Below are 21,323 nucleotides of genomic sequence, written 5' to 3'. Positions count from 1 at the left end.
TTATTTGTATTCCTAGGTATTTTATTCCCTTTATAACAATTGTGAATGGAAGTTTGCTCATGATTTGGCTCTCTGTTTGTCTGTTATTGGTGAATATGAATGCTTGTGATTTTTGCACATTGATCTTGTATCCTAAACCTTTGCTGAAGTTGCTTATCATGTTAAGGAGATTTTGGGCTGAGACAATGGGGTCTTCCAAATATACAATCATATCACCTGCAAATAGAGACTCTTTTTCTAATTGAATATCCTTTATTTATTTTTCTTGCCTGATTAATCCGACTAGAACTTCCAGAGCTACGCTGAATAGGAATGATGAGAGAGGGCACCCTTGCCTAGTGCCAGTTTTCAGAGGGAATGCTTCCAGCTTTTGCCCATTCTGTATGATATTGGCTGTGGGTTTGTTGTAAATAGCTTTTATTAATATGAGATGTGTTCCATGAATACCTAGTTTATTAAGAATTTTTAGCATAAAGGCTGTCGAATTTTGTCAAAGTCCTCTGCATCTGTTGATATAATCGTGTGTCTTTTGTTTTGGTTCTGTTTATGTGATGCATTATGTTTATTGTTTTGTGTATGTTCAACCAGCCTTGCATCCCTGGGATGAAGCCTATTGATCATGATGGATAACCTTTTTGAAGTGCTGTTGCATTTGGTTTGCCAGTATTTTATTGAAGATTTTTGCAGCAATGTTCATCATGGATACTGGCTTTAAGTTTTCTTCTTTAGTTGTGTCTCTGCCAAGTTTTGGTATCAGGATGATGTTGGTCTCATAAAATGAGTTAGGGAGGATTCCCTGTTTTTGTATTGTTTGAAATAGTTTCAGAAGGAATGGTATTAGCTCCTCTTTGTATGTCTGGTAGAATTTGGCTGTGAACCTGTCTGGACCTGGACGTTTTTTGGTTGGTAGGCTATTAATTGCTGCCTCAACTTCAGACCTTGGTTACTGATCTATTCAGTGATTCAACTTCTTCCTTGTTTAGTCTTGTGTCAGTGTCCAGGAATTTATCCATTTCTTCTAGATTTACTGGTTTATGTGCATAGTGTTGTTTCTAGTATGCTGTGATGGTAGTATTTCTGTGGAATTGGTAGTGATATCCCCTTTATCATTTTTTATTGCATCTATTCGATTCTTCTCTCTTTTCTTTCTTGTTAGTCTGGCTAGCAGTCTGTCTATTTTGTTGATCTTTTCAAAAACCCAGCTCCTGGATTTATTGGTTTTTGGGGTTTTTTGAAGGGTTTTTTTTGTCTCTATCTGCTTCAGTTCTGCTCTGATCTTAGTTATTTGTCTTCTGCTAGCTTTTGAGTTTGTTTGATCTTGCTCCTTTACCTCTTTCAAGTTTGATGATAGGGTGTTGATTTTAGATCTTTCCTGCTTTCTCCTGTGGGCATTTAGTGCTATTAATTTCCCTCTAAACACTGCTTTAAATGTGTCCCAGAGATTCTGGTACGTTGTGTCTTTGTTCTTATTGGTTTCAAAGAACATCTTTATTTCTGACTTCATTATTTATCCAGTAGTCATTCGGGAGCAGGTTGTTCAGTTTCCATGTAGTTGTGCAATTGTGCATGAATTTCTTAGTCCTGAGTTCTAGTTTGATTGCAGTGTGGTCTGAGAGACTGGTTGTTATGATGTCTGTTCTTTTGCATTTGCTGAGGAGTGATTTACTTCCACTTATGTGGTCAGTTTTGGAGTAGGTGTGATGTGGTGCTGAGAAGAATGTATATTCTGTGGATTTGGGGTAGAGAGCACCAAATGGTAAAGACCACCAACACAATGAAGAAACTGCATCAACTACTGGGGGGAAGACACCAGCTAGTATCAAAATGGCAGGATCAAATTCACACACAACAATATTAACCTTAAATGTAAATGGGCTAAATGCCACAATCAAAAGACACAAACTGGCAAATTGGATAAAGAGTCAAGATCTATCACTGTGCTATATTCAGGAGACTCATCACATGTGCAAAGACACACATAGACTCAAAATAAAGGGATGGAGAAAGATTTACCAAGCAAATGGAGAGCAAAATAAAGCAAGGGTTGCAATTCTAGTCTGTGATAAAATGGACTTTAAACCAACAAAGATCAAAAGAGACAAAGAAAGGCATTATATAATGGTAAAGGGATCAATGCAACAAGAAGAGCTAACTGTCCTAAATATATATGCACCCAATATAGGAGCAACCAAATACATAAAGCAAGTTCTTAATGAACTACAAAGAGAGTTAGACTCCAACATAATAATAGTGGGAGAATTTAACACTCCATTGTCAATGTTAGACATATCAATGAGACAGAAAATTAACAAGGATATCCAGGACTTGAACTCAGATCTGGATGAAGCATACCTAATAGGCAAGACTGTTTTTATTTCATTTTCAGGTATGTTTATTCTTTTTTTTTTTTTTTAAAGACCAGAGCTTCGCACTGTTGCCCAGGCTGGAGTGCAATGGCATGATCTTGGCTCACTGCAACATCCACCTCCAGGGTTCAAGTGATTCTTCTATTTTAGCCTCCCGAGTAGTTGGGAATTACAAGTGCCTGCCACCATGCCTGGCTAATATTTTGTAATTTTAGTACAGACAGGTTTTCACTATGTTGCCCAGGATGGTCTTGAACTCCTGACCTGGATATTCGCCTGCCTCAGCCTCCCAAAGTGCTGGGATTACAGGCATGAGCCACTGAGCATGGCCAGATATGTTTAGTCTATAATTTTATCTGCAGACAAGAAAAGAAAGCAGAAATAACAGCTTCACAGTGAATTTAGTGTATCGTTATTGTAATATTTCTATTTGTAATGAGAATGTTTGTGATATTTGAAGACCTTAAAACAAGTTTATCAAAATAAAATGTTAATATTCATAAGAAAAATAGAAAATATCATATGAAAATATCACTTTTTTCCCTTTGAACATTCCTGTTCCTTGGTGTCCCAGAATAGCTCCTTTAACTAAAGGAAATTAATACATATTCATATGCTAAGTCTATCCTGGGAATATACGAGTTAATGGAATAGTGACAGAACTTATTGAGAATTTTTAAGCCAATGAAAATGGCAATTGAAGAAAATGAATGATAGCCACAATTTTCGAGGATCTACAAAACATTTGCTCAGAAACTCTGCATGGCATCTATGAGTTTGAAAATATGGTCCTGAAGGAGTATAACTTCATCCCAGAAACACATTTTAAACTGTTTAAAATATTTAAAATCTATAATTCTATATCTAGTTGAAGAGTTTAACATAAAACTATACATTCAACTTATTTATAATAGCAAGAAATAAAAAATACCTATGTGCTGATTGAATTAGAAATGTGCAAAACCAATACAGAAAGCTGATAAATATTTCCTAGACCTATATATATTTTTTAAAATAAATGAAGATATACAATGAATTGCTTGGTGGAAAAAGAGTTGTAAACAGTTAGCTTCTCTTAAATTATTCTACATACTTTGTGTAATTACCTGTGGGTTTTTGAAAATTTTATAATTATTCCAGACAAAGCAGTAATTATATAGCAATACTTCTTAGTGAAGATAACCCTATGAGGCAGGTATTTTACAGATGGGGCAATTAAGACTAAAACAAATTAAGTTTGTGTTATTTTCTGATATTATCCAACAATAATTAGTGCTGTTTTTAAATTCAACTTTCTCTGCTCCAAAGTTATGTCCATCAAAAAAAAAAAACTATTATGAAGAAAAAAAAGACAAAGAAAATGAGAGGAAAGAAGGAAGAAAAAAGAAAACAAGTAACTAAAATATTCTTCTACTGTATCAGAAACAGATTGACAAAGCAATGGATAAAAAGGAAACTAATAGGTATGCGTGTGTGTGTATGTGTATATGTACGTATATATGTATGTATACATAAATGTATACATACATATATATGTACATATACACACACATCTACCTATGTATATATACACATATATATACACACATATCATTACATATACAACATATAACAAAATATTTGACATATAATTATATATGATTTTATAACATGCTATAATTATATATGATTAGACATAAAATAGCCATTTTAAATCAGTTAAAATACAGCAAAAATAAAGTTGTGACAAAAATAAAACTAGAGCTCTGTTTCAGACAATGGACCACAGTAAATTATGAGTAATAAACTGTTGTACAACTTAAAACTATAACAAGCAATAAAAATGGACAAAATGAAATCTTAAAGCAATAAAATTAAAACATAGAAGGCTGTTCACATGGATACAGAAGACTTTTTGTACTTAACCCCTAGGAAACAATTCTGTACTTCAAAAATTTCTAAAATTGAGGAGTTTTTCACAACTCATCTGGCAGCAAAACCCGAATTCTCTTAAACCAAGGCTACAAATGCTGTCCTGAACTAATATGAGGTTATTCTCCCACATACTGTGAATTTCAGTTATTTTTTTTTCCTGTAGGAACATCAATGATAAATTATAGGATGCTTCCCCAGACCTCAGCAGTGGGTTAAAAAATATATGGTATACACATAGCACTGTCTTTTAAAGTCAAAAGAATTCTGAACTCTACTACACATCTGATCCTGAGGGTTTTAGTTGGTGCTGCCTATTAAATCAGAAAAGCACCAAAAATAACTTTAGAGGCATTCAAATAAATTTGCAAAAAATTCCAAAGATTTTATGCCCTTAATATAAAATAAGTTATTTGCAGTTAAAAAAAAAATACATTCAATATACTAATAGAAAAAAGTTGTGTTGGATTTAAAAAGCAGATAAGCCACCAAAGAGGAAAAATAATTGGCTCATAAGAATAAACAACAATGCAAAGTGTCACTGATAATTAAACAGATATAAAAAATAAATTATTGCTGAGATATCATTTTCCCTTTGTACAAATATCAAAGATGTAAAAGGAATACTAATACTCAGAATTGGCACAAGTTTATTGAAATTTCAAGAATTTGAAAAAAATGGACATTCACATACTCAGCTGGAAATAATGTAAATCAATAAAAATGTTTAAGGCCGGGCGTGGTGACTCATGCCTGTAATCCCAGCACTTTGGGGGGTTGATGAGATGGGTGTATGGCTTAAGGCCTGGAGTTTGAGATCAGCTTGGCCAACGTGGTAAAACCTCATCTCTACTAAAACAATACAAAAAGTAGCAGGGCATGGTGGCAGGCATCTGTAATCCTAGCTATTCAGAAGTAATGACTGGAGGTCATTATCCTTTTCAAACAAACATAGGAACAGAAAACTAAATACCACATGTTCTTACTTACAAGTGGGAGGTAAATGATAAGAAAACATGATACATAGAAGAATTGAAAAATGTCAACTGACTCTTGTAAAATTTTAGCCCCCAGATGTGTCCATTCATCTTCTTAATCCCAAAACAATTAATAGCAGTATCAGTGTTGGTATCCTGCAACCTGTCTGAGTCAGGAGAATCACTTGAACCTAGGAGGCGGAGGTTACAGTGAGCAGATTGTACCACTGTACTCCAGCCCGGGTGACAGAGCCAGACTCCATTTCGATCAATCAATAAATAAAATTTTAAAGACAAGTTTAGCCATCTCTACCAACCAGCAACAATTTCTTTAAAATATAGATTTAGGAAATTATCTTAAAGATAAAAACCTAATTAAAAAAATCTTTATCTACTATAATAGTCATTGCCACCTGAATAATGGAAAGTTACAAAATAATACCTAACAAGAGGTTTTGTAGATAAACAATGATATATCTGAAATTATCACCAACACATCAAAATTACGTTTTTGAAGAAGTACTAATGAGTAAGATGATCAGATTAATATCAGGTTACAAATTAATATGCATATTATGGCCATATTTATTTGTTTCAAAATTTTCATACACATATAAAAATACACAAATGTATTTATAGAAATGGTTTCCAATTTTGTAATCTAATTCAGTGAAGTTCTATGTCCCAAGACTTCACTGGCTTTATTTGAGAATTATCCAAATATCACCACTTATTACCAATCCTTCTTAGGCTTTAAACGATGAAAAAATACCCAGGACTATTTAGTTCAGAAGATTTTTTAAAATACCTTTGTTTAGGTCCATTTAAAACTCCACAACTTTGTTCTCTACAGAAGACACTTATTTCATTTATGCTTAACTGAATATTAATTATACTAGCTTTCCCAGTACTTCAGTACAAATTGCAATGTGCACTCATTTTTTAGTGATCACTTGGAGAAGAAATTAATTTATCTTTGATCCCTGAAAAGTAAGATTTGATTAGATTCTGTAAAATGCACTGTAAGGTCCATTTCTTTTAACTTTCATTTTCAAAAGAAAAAGCCTTTAAAAATGTAACCTGTAACTGACTGAATGGTTAATTTTTTAAAATAATTTTATTTTCAACTGCACTCCAATCTTGTTATTTATGTCCAATTGGATGTGGTAGAATATAATATATTCATGAAAAAGCTCATTCACTGAAATCATATATTCTGCTTTGAGCTTCAGCTCTGTTGCTTGCTAGCTGTGTAGTCTTGAGAAAAATCTTTAGTTTATCTCTGCCTCAGTTTACTCATATTTGAAATAAAAATTATATCTATCTCATAGGATGATTAGCAGTATAACATTAGTTACTAATTGTACGAATCTTAGAATAGTCAACAACATGTAGTAAGCAGTATGTAAGTCTTCATTAATGAATAAATTATAAAGTATTCAAAAGCAGCATATCTGTTTCTTTACACTTGAATTATAGTAATTTGTCCAGTAGTCACTAAAAATGCAGAAAATTTTCAGCAATAGGAAAAGAAAAAAAATACCATTATCTCAATCATTTATTAATAATTTCACAAAGAGGAAATGTGTGTTCTAATGAGCAGCAAGATGATTCAGGATTTTATGGCACAGATAGAGGAAGATTAAAGTCCACTTTTATTTCAAGGGCTGTTCCCTGTTTAAATTCTCAGAACGCATGGGGAAACAGGATGTGTTAATCATAATGCAGGTTGTAGGATATCAACACTTATACTGCTATTAATTGATTTGGAATTAGGAAGAAGAATGGACCAATTTGGGGGTTAAAATTTTGCAAAGGTCAGTTGAAAAATTATTCTACTTGTCCACGTGTTCTCATCATGTAGCATTCACTTTTAAGTGAGAACATGGGGTATTTGGTTTCCAGTTCCTGTGTTAGTTAGATAAGATTAATGACCTCCAGTTCCATCCATGCCCCTACAAAGGACATGATCTTGTTATTTTTTATGACTGCATGGTATTCAATGACATATATGTACCATATTTTCTTTATCCAGTGTATCATTGATGGGCATTTAGGTTGATCCATGTCTTTGCTATTTGCAATGAACATACACATGGATGTGTTAGAACGATTTATATTCCTTTGGGTATATACCTAGTAATAGAATCGCCAGGTTGAATAGCTTTTCTGTCTTTAGGTCTTTGAGGAATCATCACATTGTCTTCCATAAAGATTGAATTAATTTATACTCCCAGCAACAGTATATAAGTGTTGTTTTTTTTTTTCTCCACAACCTTGTCAGCATGTTTGTTTGTTTGTTTTGACTTATTAATAATGGCCATTCTTATTGGTGTGAGATGGTATCTCATTGTGGTTTTGATTTGCATTTTTCTAATGATTCTTGATGTTGAGCTTTTTAAAATATGATTGCTGGCTGCATGTATGTCTTCTTTTGAAAAGTGTCTGCTCCATGTCCTTTGCCCACTTTTTAATGGGATTATTTATCTCTTGTAAATTTATTTAAGTTCCTTATAGAAGCTGAATATTAGCCCTTTGAGGATGCATAGTTTGCAAAAACTTTTCTCCCATTCTGTAGGTTTTCTGTTTATTGATAGTTTCTTTTGCTGTTTATAAGCTCTTTAGTTTAGTGTGGAGGGGAGGAGGGAAAGGTCAGGAAAAATAACTAATGGATACTAGGATGATTAAATAATCTGTACAACAGTCTTCCATGACACAAGTTTACCTATGCAACAAGCCTGCACATGTACCATTGAACTCAAAAGTTATGGGTAAAGAAAATGAAGGATATTTACACACAGCACAGTACTATTCAATCTTGTCATTTGCAACAACCTGGGTGTAACTAGAGATCATTACATTAAGTGAAATGAAGCAGGCACAGAAAGACAAACATCAGAATTTCTCATTCATTTATGAGATATAAAAATTTTTTTAAAAATGAATGTATGAAGTTTGAGTGGAAGGAAGGTTACTAGATGTTGAGAAGGGTAGTGAGGAGGTTGAGGGAGAGATGGGGATGGTTAATAGCTACAAAAAAAAATTAGTAAGGATGAATAAGACTTGGTATTTGATAGCACAACAGGGTGACTATAGTCAATAATATTTTAAGTGTACATTCTAAAATAACAAAGTATAATTGGATTATGTGTAACACAAAGGATAAATGCTTGAGGGAATAGATACTCCATTTTCTACAATGTAATTATTATTACTCATTGCATGCCTGTATCAAAACATCTCATGTATTCCATAAATATATACAACTACTATGTACTGACAAAAATAAAAAAATAATGAATAAATAAATCATTCAATTTTCATCTTTTATATAAGCAAGGAGAAATAAAAGAGAAATTGAGAAAAATTAAGATGCCAGTAAAGGATAAATTGAGGGTATTCTCACCCTCAAACTTAAACAGAAACAAAATTTGTCTAGCAATGCCTGGAGCTCACCAGAGCCTGGGGTGTATAAATTTGTGTTTTCTGTTACACTCCTGCTGCAGTGAGTTACTTTAATCAGAATTTACACTCCAGGGGTAGTGAAGTAGCATTAGAAAGAAAAAGGAAACTCTTGAACTGACTACTTCTGCCAGAGGCTCTGCTATACTAGAAACAAATGTTAGAAATAGACTTTTACGGATGAAATTAATGTCTGTTTATTAATATATTCAAATTGCATTATTGGTGAAATAATGAGTAATACTCAAGAAATATGGCCTGGATAAACTATCAAAAGACTACTCTTTGCATAAATGAATATTAGAGTCTGTTAAGCCCAAAAGCCTCTGTATTTAGGGACAGTGATCCATACTTAAACCATAAATGATTACATGTCCTATGCCTATTTTTAAAAGCCAAGGTCTCCTGACTCAAACAGAAGTTAAACTAAGTCCTTAAACTGGAATACTGTTAAATTTTCCTCAGGTAAAACTTTTAGACAGAGTGCTTTTAAGGCTTCCAAGGACAAGAGAAACAGAGAAAAGGGGAGTGGCAAGAATTTGGTTTCTGACATTTTTCTTTACAACCTAGTTGCAGGACAGGTAATTTTCCTCCTCCAACTACCACTGCCAAACAAAACAAAATCAACAGACTAACCAAAACAGCTGTGCACTGCCAAATTGAGATAGACTAATTCATATTTTTAATTTCTTTACAATGATAAATTGTATTTATCATTGTATTATTGTATTTATCATTGTATCATTGCTATTATTTATCATAGCAAACAATTGTAGTTACTCATATATGTTTAAATTCCATATCATTATTCAATCATATGCTGTTACTATTTTAATATTGCACACACTTCATTTGGGTATGGGACATGTACATTTGACTCTGAATTTTCCAAAAAATCTAGAAAAATGTCCAAATTAACCTAGGAAAAAATACTGAGAAATATTAGGGAGTTATCTCAGAAAAAAAACAAAAATATTTTATGGTCCAGTAGGTCCCAATACCACTTCTAGGTAGCTGAGGTTATTGCCACTATTAACTGTCAATTGATTTATTTGACACTTATCAGAGAACACTGTGAACAGCACAGTAAGCAATGCACTTTTACAGCAGACTTAAATTTGCAACCATCTGTGCAATTTAGAAACAGATGGTAAAAATTCTAGCCTTTTTTTTTTTTAACCTGGCTTTAAGGAAGGCGAAAAATACTCTCATTTCACAAATTGTTATATTCAGCTACATTTAACCTATTTTAGTCTCCATAGGATCTGAAACAACTGCTTTTATAAATCATTACGGTATCTTTAAATAGAAGCATTTGATTTAACTTACATATGCATTATATTTCTTAAGTTAGATCAATGTATGAAAAGGAAGAACATATTTATATATGGAAATACTAAACTAAAATAATAACTATATTATCATGGTCTTTATATTCTGTTAGCATACTACCTAGTTATCTCTAAACTTATTTTTATTAAATACTTTCAGTACTGGCAGAACAAAAAGAGGTGCATTTGGGAGTTACTGCAGTTGCTACTTTGCTTTATATTTCAAACAAGTTGCCTAATTATCTGCTGAATGTTAGAGACTAAGACTCCTCAAAGAACAGATGATATAGAGATTCCTTCTGCATTGCTTATCAACATTCTTACTTGGCTTGGGAATGCCTTAGGATTCAGAGAACTCTCAGTGTACTGTAACTACTTTCAAAAATGGCTAGTGACTGACACATTGTGATAAATTTAAATTTCAACAAGTATGTTAGAGTGGTGGGGATGTTATATGGCACCAGACTAGCTCAAAAAATGCCCAGGACTACTCCCACCCAGGTTTTCCAGGCAGTAGGAAATGGAAGTATAGTGAAGAAAGGAGAATGACAGGAAATGATTTCTATTTCATAGAACATTCCCTGTTTTAAGGTCAATGTGCTACAAAAGTTGACAGATTATAGGTCAACCCCCAAATAACCATGCCCACTCCATTAATCCACACCTAAATTTTTCCAGTTTATCTGCATGGATTTGAGTCTGGCCTGAAATCAGAAACAAAGATGGGGCCAGGCATGTTGGAAAGAGAAGACTTGGTCTGGCATGAAATCATTGAACAGCCAGAGCCAGCAGTAGAGTTAGGGCCAGCTGGATCCAAGGAGAAACTGGCGTGAAACAGTGGTGGGATCAGTTCCCAAAGCAGAGACAAGGCTAACCAGAAGGGAGGAGAACAAGTGGCCACATGGCTGAGAAGAGAGCCAGGCATTCAGGATTCCCATATATCCAAATCAGCCTCGTTCCCCAGTGATCCAGATATAAAAAGTTTTGTTTTATTTCTACATAAAGACACAGTATTTGATATGAAGCCCAGTGCCAATGCAACGTTTTTGCCAGCAATCATGGCCCAATTCAGTCAAAATTCACAGGGAAACATTTTTTAAAAGAAAAACACAAGCACAGTTTCAGTTATATATTATGTTGCAAATACTTGAACTTGAGGATAATACTTATGTTGACAATGTAATGACAATATCGAATCACTATGATGTCTAAAAAATTCAAATAAAGACAACATTAAAGGATTCAAATGTAATCATTATAAGGTATTGCAGATTGCAGATCTGATTTTAGAAATTTAATAAAGATAATAGCAATGCTCTTTTCTTTTTTTTTTTTTCTTTAGAGACAGAGTCTCACTCTGTTGCCCAGGCTGAAGTGTAGTGGTGCAATCACAGCTCACTGCTTCCTCCAACTCCTGGCCTCGAGCACTGCTCCTGCCTTGGCCTCCCAAAGTGCTGGGATTGCAGGTGTCAGCTACCGCTCCTGGCCCTGGTAATACTATTGAGGAAAATATTATATTTGAGTCTTCTTATACGGTATTAGTCAGACATAACCCTTTTTCATAATATCACCTATGTTCTGAATTCACAGCCCTTTGCTTTCTCTTGCTTTTTTTTTTCTTTTTGAAGAAATGTCCCCATCTACTGGCTTCTTTTTACAAATATTTAAACATGTTCAAGTCTCCTATATTAATGTAAACCATCTTTTCTTGAGACAACACGATCAGAGTTTGATACTTTCATATCTATAATTCATTAAACGTGGGCCATCTCAGGAAGGGGTATGAACTGGACAGTCCCTGAAGAGGCTGACAGCTGATGGCTGTTGACAGTACTCCCAACAGCAGATTCAAGTCCTTCCTTGAGAAAGATTGGGTGTCATATCACAGTGTCCAGTACCTTTTCATCTTTTTGCTTCTTCAAAGACATTTCTGGAAGTAGCTCCTTCAGAGTACTTGTATTTTTTCCTAGGAGAATCATAGAAAAAAAGAGGTAGTGCCCCTATAGCTGTAGTGGGTCTCATTGTCTTCTTCATCAACTCCTCAAACATGTCTGCTATCTTGCTATCCCACAACTTTGGAAGGCTGAGGCTGGTGAATCACCTGAGATCAGGAGTTCAAAATTAGCCTGACCAACATGGTGAAACCTCGTCTCTACTAAAAATACAAAAATTAGCTGGGCATGGTGGTGGGCTCCTGTAATCCCAGCTACTCAGGAGGCTGAGGCAGGAGAATTGCTTGAACCTCGGATGCGGAGTTTGCAGTGAGCTGAGATTGTACCACTGCGATCCAGCCTGGGGGGACAGCGTGAGACTTCGTATAAAACAAAAGAAATCAGTTGTCCCAAACTGGATATTGATTCTTCTTTTTCCCTTCTGGTACCTTAGTATAAAAAGCCTATAGTTCTTAATAAGCAATCACAACTTATAATGCAGTGGGTCTCTTACGCCCCTGACAGAAGGATCCCCTATTTTAGAAATCAGGTTTTCTAAACTAGCAGTGCCCATGAGTGAAAGGATTGGAAGTAAAAATTACCCAAGTGGGTCAACCTTTTGTTATCCTTTTTTTTTTTTTAATATAACGTGAGTAGAGCTTAGCAATGATCATTTATTTGCAGTTAATAGTTTCTAATTACTCGTGATTTCTCAAATACCTACTGCATCATCCTATCTAATACATCTAGTTCCACCAGTATAATATTCCAATTTTCTACCTGGTGCTAAGATTAACAGCTCAACCTACCACCAATGATGAAATACTCATTGTCAGCTGGGTAGTGAGTGATCCAGCTTCAGAGCTTCCTCTTTAGCATTAGCTTTCTTAGCCAGCTTGGGTTTCCCTGGAAGTATGCTCTAACATGGAGTTTAGCATGCTAGTGGTTTATTATAGAATGAGAGGAAGGAAGTGGGAGGCAGTAGAGGGAAAGTCAGGCTGCGATGCAGACTCAGTCACAGTTTTGGCAACTTCATGGGAAATGCTAGAGCTAGAATGGCCTTCAGATTTTCTGAACTAAACAGTAATCTCAAGCTTTTCATATATCTGTATCAACCCTTGGATGTGTGATGGCCATAGAAAGGCTTGGTAGTTTCTCTTCAGCCAAAACTTCTCTTGGAGTGCCCTGAAAGGGCTCAGACTAAAGGCTGTCTAGTGACAGCATCCCCAGTACATAGTACAATAAATATTTCATTGAAAGAAAATCTATTAGACAAATTACTGTGTTTACAACATTTATAGTTATGAAAGTTACCTTCAATTCTATACTACTCAGGAGTACAATTGCTGGGTATATGCTTTAAATTTGGTAAATACTATTACATTTCTTTCAGATGGTCTTAAATATTTATATTTACAGATGCATCTAGTAGAGTTCTAACTCCTCACCATATCAACTTCTACATGAGGTTAGGTAATAACCCACCTTTCTGAGTATAGTTCTTCTATTGGGTAAAGGGCAATTTTTATTACTTTTATCACTAGCGAATTTAATATCTATGTAGCTGTTAGCCTTTGGGAGTTCCCCTCTGTGAGTTGCCCGTTCACTTCTATTAGCTGCTTTTTATTTTTTATGTCTTCTTTTACTTTTTTTAAGAAATTAATCTCTTGTCAAATTAAGATGTTGTAAATATTTTTTCTCAACTTGTCATCTATCTCTTCAATTGGCTTATGATATTTAGGAATATTTTAGTATACAGTAATTCATCAATGTCTTGCTATGGGAATTTTGCAATTTTTTTCTACCTCAAAGTCACAAAAATGTTTCTTTATTTTCTTGTTTTATATTATTACCTTTACACTTAGGTGTTTTATACTTTTAGAGTCTACATTTATGTACACGACCAATTTTGGTAATTTATATATTAATTTCATCTTAGTTGTCCAATGAAGATAATATAATTGTTCATAATATTATAGCTTTTCATCTCTATTTATATTGTAATTAGGTCTCCTTTTTCACTCTTTCATTTATTTGCATTTTTCTCTTTTTATCAAAATAATTGGATTTGACATGCCAGGTTTTAATATTTGAGTGACTAAATGGATACAGGATTTATATAGCTTAAGTTCTACACATGCGCACATGCTATTTTATAAAAATGGGGATAATGGCAGTATTTACCTCATGGTGCTATTATAAAGACAAATGAGAAAGTAGGAGAGGGCAGAGGGAAAGTCAACCTGCGCTGCAGGCCTATGGACAGTTTGAGGGAATTTTCATTGCCTCAATTGCCTAAATTGAATTGTACATAGAATGCTTTGAATATAACTTGAACAAAATAAGAACATAATAAATGCTATTCATCATTATTAATACTATAATTATTATTTCATCATTATTATTTGAAGGTGAAACATAATGTAATTTTAGGCTTTCTAGTAACCAACTTGGAAAAGATAAACCTAGTCAAGTCTACAGTTCACACAATCCAAATATTTTGAGATATTAGATTTTTCTTTCTGTATTTTCTACTCTTACCTTCTCCCCAAACACCAATACACACACACACACACACACACTTCGGGAAAGTAGCAGGTGTAGCTCCATTGTTAAAGAGTAAGGACAGTCTGGAGTAGAATGTAAAACACAAGTAATTATTTTCTGAATAATTGAAAGCCTGAAAGATACAAATAATTATTTTCTGCCAGACTAACTTGATATTTTTCCCTGTTGGAGAATGGTGTGGAGGAAACAAAGCTCATAAGTATTAATAAAATGAGACATAGGTCCTGCCTTCATCAGAGAGTGAGGGCCTGGAATGAGGCCACGATCCCAGACAGGAATGCAGGAATGACTGCAAAAAACATACAGAGATATGGAAGGACAGGTTTCAAGATATCAGCCTCATCTATTGTCTGCTGATTCAAACAGTAGCTGACTTTAGGATGATAGGTTATAAACTTGACATTTTTTTAAAATCAAACTTCCCTCTTTATCTCATAATTATTGAAACAGAATTCCTGAGGCAGAAGCCCAGAAAACTTTTGATTGCAAGGCGTTTTTTTTTTGAATGATGTTTAATAATAGTTAAAGAAATGATGGAGAAATGAATAATGTAATCTCTCTTATTCAGCTATTTTATCCAATCATGCATGCTCTCATTCATTCGCTCCTTCACAAGCAAAGTATTTACTGATTTCTTAACCTATCTAGCACTGTGATAAACATTGGGAAGAGAACAGACATAATTCATGCCTTACCATAGAGTACTGTTTGATAAGTTATATAAAGAGGTAACTTACATGACAGTATGATATAGTCAAGATGACAGTGCTGCTCTAATGATGATAATGTGGGAGCACCTAAAAGGGGATATTTTCAGTAGATTTTGAGAAGCTTTGATAGATACATTTTCAGCAGTAAGCTCGACATTGTCCTAACCTGGAAAGTATGTCCCCAGGTAATACAGTATTCGTAGCACAACACCATCTATTTCTCAGAGTGATTGACTCAACAATTGCTTCTAGTAAATTTGCTCATCATTATTTCTCATTAACTAATGTGATGAGATCAGATTGGCATCCTTCCAATTATCTTAAGGTTTTATAAATCCCTAACAAGTGATACGGTTTTGTTATTTTCTTGATACCACTTCTAGATAGCAGCTGACATTTAAGATCTCAGATGAGACCCCCTTTGTTGCCTAGGTCTTTCAAAACACATGTTTCAAGTTCTCTTTAAAAACAAACAAACAAAAATGCCACTTTGCATTAGGAAAGTAAGCATATGAGGCATTTAAAATGTAGTGGTCTGAACATCCCTTTTGATATCTTTACTTAGAGCCTAGACATATATTTGAGATCCCTCAATTTAGTTCTTGGTACCCTTTCAAGTTGTAGTAGTCCCCAGTGTCTTATAAACTGTCAAAATTAAGGTCCCTGGAGGATTGCAGTAATCCCAAATATTGCTCTTACTTAGCAGTAGCATATATATTCAAATCAACACCCAGGAACACAGACACTATTTCACTCAGTGTAGTCAATAAGCCAAACTTTATAAAGATCTTGGTGTAATCAATTTGTATAATGAACAAAGCATGAACACTAAATAAGATGGACATATCTGGAATTGTCTGGGGAGTTTCAAAACCAAAACTAAAATAAAGAAATTAAAGTATAAACCACCAAAGAATTACAGGATATATTCTAAAGCTGTAATTTTCTTAAAGCCTTAAAACTATTTTCAGAATGGAAAATTGAAATGGAAAAGAAGAGAATGTTTCCAGGCTGAGCATGTTGGCTCATACCTGTAATCCTGGCACTTTGGAAGTATGAGGAAGGAGGATCACTGAGCCCAGAAGTTCAAGACCAGACTGGGCAAGACAGTGACATCCCATCTCTATAAAAAATAAAATAAAATACATTAGCCAGGTGTGGTGGTATTCACCTGTAGTCTCAGCTATTCGGGAGTGTAAGGTCGAAGGACTGCTTGAGCATAGGAGGTAAAAGCTGCAATGAGACACCGTTGTGCCACTGCACTCTAAGATGGGTGATAGAGTGATACCTTGTTTCAATTTTTAAAAAAATGGTTCCATAAAAGTTTTATATAAAGGAAAAGGAGAAAAGGCCCTTCAATTATGAGACGTAGGAAGACCAGAGAGTAAAATTGAAATAAATAAGTTTAAAGTGTTGGTCAGATTATTTCTTTTTTGTTTGAACAGGCATTTAAAGAGCTCAAATTAATCTTATTTTATTTACTTGTATGAGACTTGGACACTTCTGATAAGTTAGAAAAAGAAATAGTAATTGGATGTGTAACTGTTATAAATAGATAATTTATATTCCTGGATTTTATTATGAATGCAAAGAGCATAGTTAGCAAAATACCATGAAATTTTCATTTTGTATTCTTAACTAAATCTCATGAAATACAATGAAGGAAATAATAAAAATGATATTTTCAATACTTTTTCTAACGAGTAAATGTTAAAACTGAGCTATTGAGACAATAATGGTCCTAAATGCTAACTGTATGTAATATTCAATTGCAGATCAGTGAGTCATTGGGTTGAGTTAGAACATCACTACAACTATGTGGAATTTTAGAATAATAAGCTCTATATATTGACTAATAAAAATCAGATAATTCAGAAAATTGTTACAAAATCAATAAAAATAATAATAAAGGGACTCAATCACTAGGATACTCTGTGGCATGATTAATCTTGTTTTACTTTTGTACCCAATACCAAAGTTTAGAAGTTATAAAAGCATGCATGTTCACCCCAACCTTTTTTTATTAGTAAGTTGTAATTTCTAATTTAATAGTATTTATCTAAATAGCAGACAAAACAGTTAAAAGCTTTGTCCCTAAAATTTTGCTAATCTCATTGTAGAACATTTTGCACAGATGACACTAACAGTAAGCATGGGTTACGAGAGAGAGAGAAATGATGTCATTTCCCAAAGAGAAACTCAATGTTTTCACAGTATTCTTTGAAATGTGCCTCTACATGCCTAGGAAAGTTTGTGATCTCAACAGCTCTTTGCTGACAGTACACTCAAAGGCAAAATAAAATATTTATTCCACCTGCCAATTAGTTTTTCACTTAAAGCACCTTAATCTGCTCTAAATGGTCCTCTGTTCCTCATCTCTGCCAAGAGAAAGTGTTATGAAATTCATAATAAAATGGTTTGCAGTGGTGCCAAAATTGTGTTTCTTTTTACCCAAAGAAATTTAAAAAATACAGGAGAATCCATGAAATTAAGGGAAAATGAATAAGGATAATGGATGCCATATCAAATAATCAACAAATATCAAAACATTTACTGGATACATGCCAGAACAATTCTAATAGATTTAGAACTCATGGGAGACTACCTAATGTAATTAAATTTTTGATTTTCTTTCTAGTTAATTAATTTATTTATTTTATTGCACTTTAGGTTCTGGAGTACATGTGCACAGCATGCAGGATTGTTGCATAGGTATATACATGGCAATGTGGTTTGCTCCCTCCATCCCCTTCACCTATATCTGGCATTTCTCCCTATGTTATCCCTCCCCAACTCCTTACCCTCTACTGTCACTCCCTAGTCACCCCCAACAGACCCCAGTATGTGATGCTCCCCTCCCTGTGTCCATGTGTTTTCACTGTTCAACACCCGCCTATGAGTGAGAATATGCGGTGTTGGATTTTCCGTTCTTGTGTCAGTTTGCCGAGAATGATGGTTTCCAGATTCATCCATGTCCCTGCAAAGGACACGAACTCATCGTTTTTTATGGCTGCATAGTATTCCATGGTGTATATGTGCTACATTTTCTTTTGTCCAGTCTATCATCAATGGGCGTTTGGGTTTCCAGGTCTTTGCCATTGTAAACAGTGCCGAAATGAACATACGTGTACATGTGTCTTTATAATAGAACGATTTATAATCCTTTGGATATATACCCAGTAATGGGATTGCTGAGTCAAATGGAATTTCTATTTCTAGGTCCTTGAGGAATCGCCACACTGTCTTCCACAATGGTTGAACTAGTTTACACTCCCACCAACAGTGTAAAAGTAATCCTATTTCTCCACATCCTCTCCAGCATCTGTTGTCTCCAGATTTTTTAATGATCACCATTCTAACTGGCATGAGATGGTATCTCAATGTGGTTTTGATTTGCATTTCTCTAATGACCAGTGATGAGCACTTTTTTCATGTTTGTTGGCTTCATATATGTCTTCTTTTGAAAAGTGTTTGTTCATGTACTTTGCCCACTTTTGAATGGTTTGGTTTTTTTTTTTCTTGTAAATCTGTTTTAGTTCTTTATAGATTCTGGATATTAGCCCTTTGTCAGATGAGTAGATTGCAAAAATTTTTTTCCCATTCTGTTGGTTGTTGGTTCACTGTAATGATTGTTTCTTTTGCTGTGCAGAAGCTCTTAAGTTTAATTAGATCCCATTTGTCTATTTTGGCTTTTGTTGCCATTGTTTTTGGTGTTTTAGTCATGAAGTCCTTGCCTATGCCTATGTCCTGAATGGTTTTGCCTAGGTTTTCTTCTAGGATTTTTATGGTGGTAGATCTTAGGTCTAAGTCTTTAACCCATCTGGAATTAATTTTAGTGTAAGGTGTAAGAAATGGGTCCACTTTCTGCACTTGGCTGGCTAGTTTTGCCAACACCATTTACTAAACAGGGAATCCTTTCCCATTGCTTGTTTTTGTTTGGTTTGTCAAAGATCAGATGGTTGTAGATGTGTGGCATTGCTCCTGAGGATTCTGTTCTGTTCTATTGGTTTATATCTCTGTATTGGTACCAGTATCATGCTGTTTTGATTACTGTAGCCTTGTAGTATAGTTTGAGGTCAGGTAGCATGATGTCTCCAGCTTTGTTCTTTTTACTTAGAATTGACTTGGCTATGATGGCTCTCTTTTGGTTCCATATGAATTTTAAGGTGTTTTTTTCCAGTTCTGTGAAGAAGATCATAGGTAGCTTGATGGGGAGAGCATTGAATCTATAAATTACTTTGGGCAATATGGTCATTTTCACAATACTGATTTTTCCTAACCATGAGCATGGGTTGTTTTTCCATCTGTTTGTGTTCTCTCTTATTTCCTTGAGCAGTGGTTTGTAGTTCTCCTTGAAGAGGTCCTTTACATCCTGGGTATTTTATTCTTTTTGTAGCAATTGTGAATGGCAGTTCATTCTTGATTTATCTCTCTTTAAGTCTGTTATTGGTGTATAGGAATGCTTATGATTTCTGCACATTGATTTTGTATCCTGAGACTTTGCTGAAGTTCCTTATCAGTTTCCGGTGATTTTAGGCTGAGACTATGGGGTCTTCTAAATATACAATCATGTCATCTGCAAATGGAGACAATTTGACTTCCTCCTTTCCTAATTGAATGCCCTTTATTCCTTTTTCTTGTCCGATTGCTCTGGCTAGAACTTCCAATACTATATTGAATAGGATTGATGAGAGAGGGCATCCTTGTCTAGTGCCAGATTTCAAACGGAATGCTTCCAGTTTTTGCTCATTCAGTATGATACTGGCTGTGGGTTTGTCGTAAATAGCTTTTATTATTTTGAGATAAACTAGGTTCTGTCGATACCTAGTTTATTGAGAGTTTTTATCATAAAGCGCTGTTTAATTTTGTCAAAGGCCTTTTCTGCATCTATTGGGATAATCATGAGGTTTTTGCCTTTGGTTCTGTTTATGTGGTGAATTACATTTACAGACTTGCATATGTTGAACCAGCCTTGCATCCCCGGGATGAATCCTACTTGATAGTGATGGATAAGCTTTTTGATGTGCTGTTGCAATCGGTTTGCCAGTACTTTATTGAAGATTTTTGCATCTATGTTCATCATGGATATTGGCCTGAAGTTTTCTTTTCTTGTTGAGTCTCTGCTGGGTTTTGGTATCAGGATGATGTTGGTCTCATAAAATGATTTGGGAATGATTCTCACTTTTTGTATTGTTTGGAATAGTTTCAGAAGGAGTGGTACCAGCTCCTCTTTGTATGTCTGGTAGAATTCGGCTGTGCACCCATCTGGACCTGGGCTTTTCTTGGTTGGTAGGCTATTAATTGCTGCCTCAACTTCAGCCCTTGTTATTGTTCTATTCAGGGTTTCAACTTCTTCCTAATTTAGGCTTGGGATGGTGCAAGTGTCCAGAAATGTGTTCCTTTCTTCCAAAAGGTTTACTGGTTTATGTGCATAGAGTTGTTTGTAGTAATCTCTTTTAGGTAATTTTGCCAGAGAGCATGAGATGAAAATATAAAGATGGGGTGGAGCACAGTAGCTCATGACTGTAATCCCAGCAGTGTGGGAGGCCTACCTGGGTGGATCACTTGAGGTCAGAAGTTGGAGACCAGTCTGCCCACATGGTTAAACCCCATCTCTACTAAAAATACAAAAATTAGCTGAGCGTGGTGGTGGGTGCTTGTAATCCCAGCTATTTGGGAGGCTGAGGTAGGAGAATTGCTTGAACCCAGGAGGGAATGGTTGTAGTGAGCCAAGATCTTTCTACTGCACTACGGCCTGGGTGACAAAGTGAGCCTCTGTCTCAAAAAAATATATATATATACTTTTTGCTTTCTTGATAATATTTAGAACAAGTTGAAGCACAGACTGGCTTCCTTACATGAAGTCTAAGCTCAGTGAATTTTCTATGGGAGAAGTAAAAAGGACCAGTCAGATCAAGATAAAGATTGCATGTCTTATATGGTAGAATATAGGAAAGTAAAAAAATTCTTTACTTTTTGCTTAAACAGAAGACATTAGTATTTATATAATAGATTGTTGGGGCAATTGGAACAAGCAAAAACCTAGAGCAAATTCAAGTGTAAAAAA

This window comes from Aotus nancymaae, unplaced genomic scaffold (assembly GCF_030222135.1).
Source record: "Aotus nancymaae isolate 86718 unplaced genomic scaffold, 86718_ANA_hifiasm-v0.15.2.pri h1tg000036l, whole genome shotgun sequence".
Classification (NCBI taxonomy): domain Eukaryota; kingdom Metazoa; phylum Chordata; class Mammalia; order Primates; family Aotidae; genus Aotus; species Aotus nancymaae.
The sequence above is the reverse complement of the archived record's forward strand: the minus strand, read 5'-3'. Positions refer to the sequence as shown.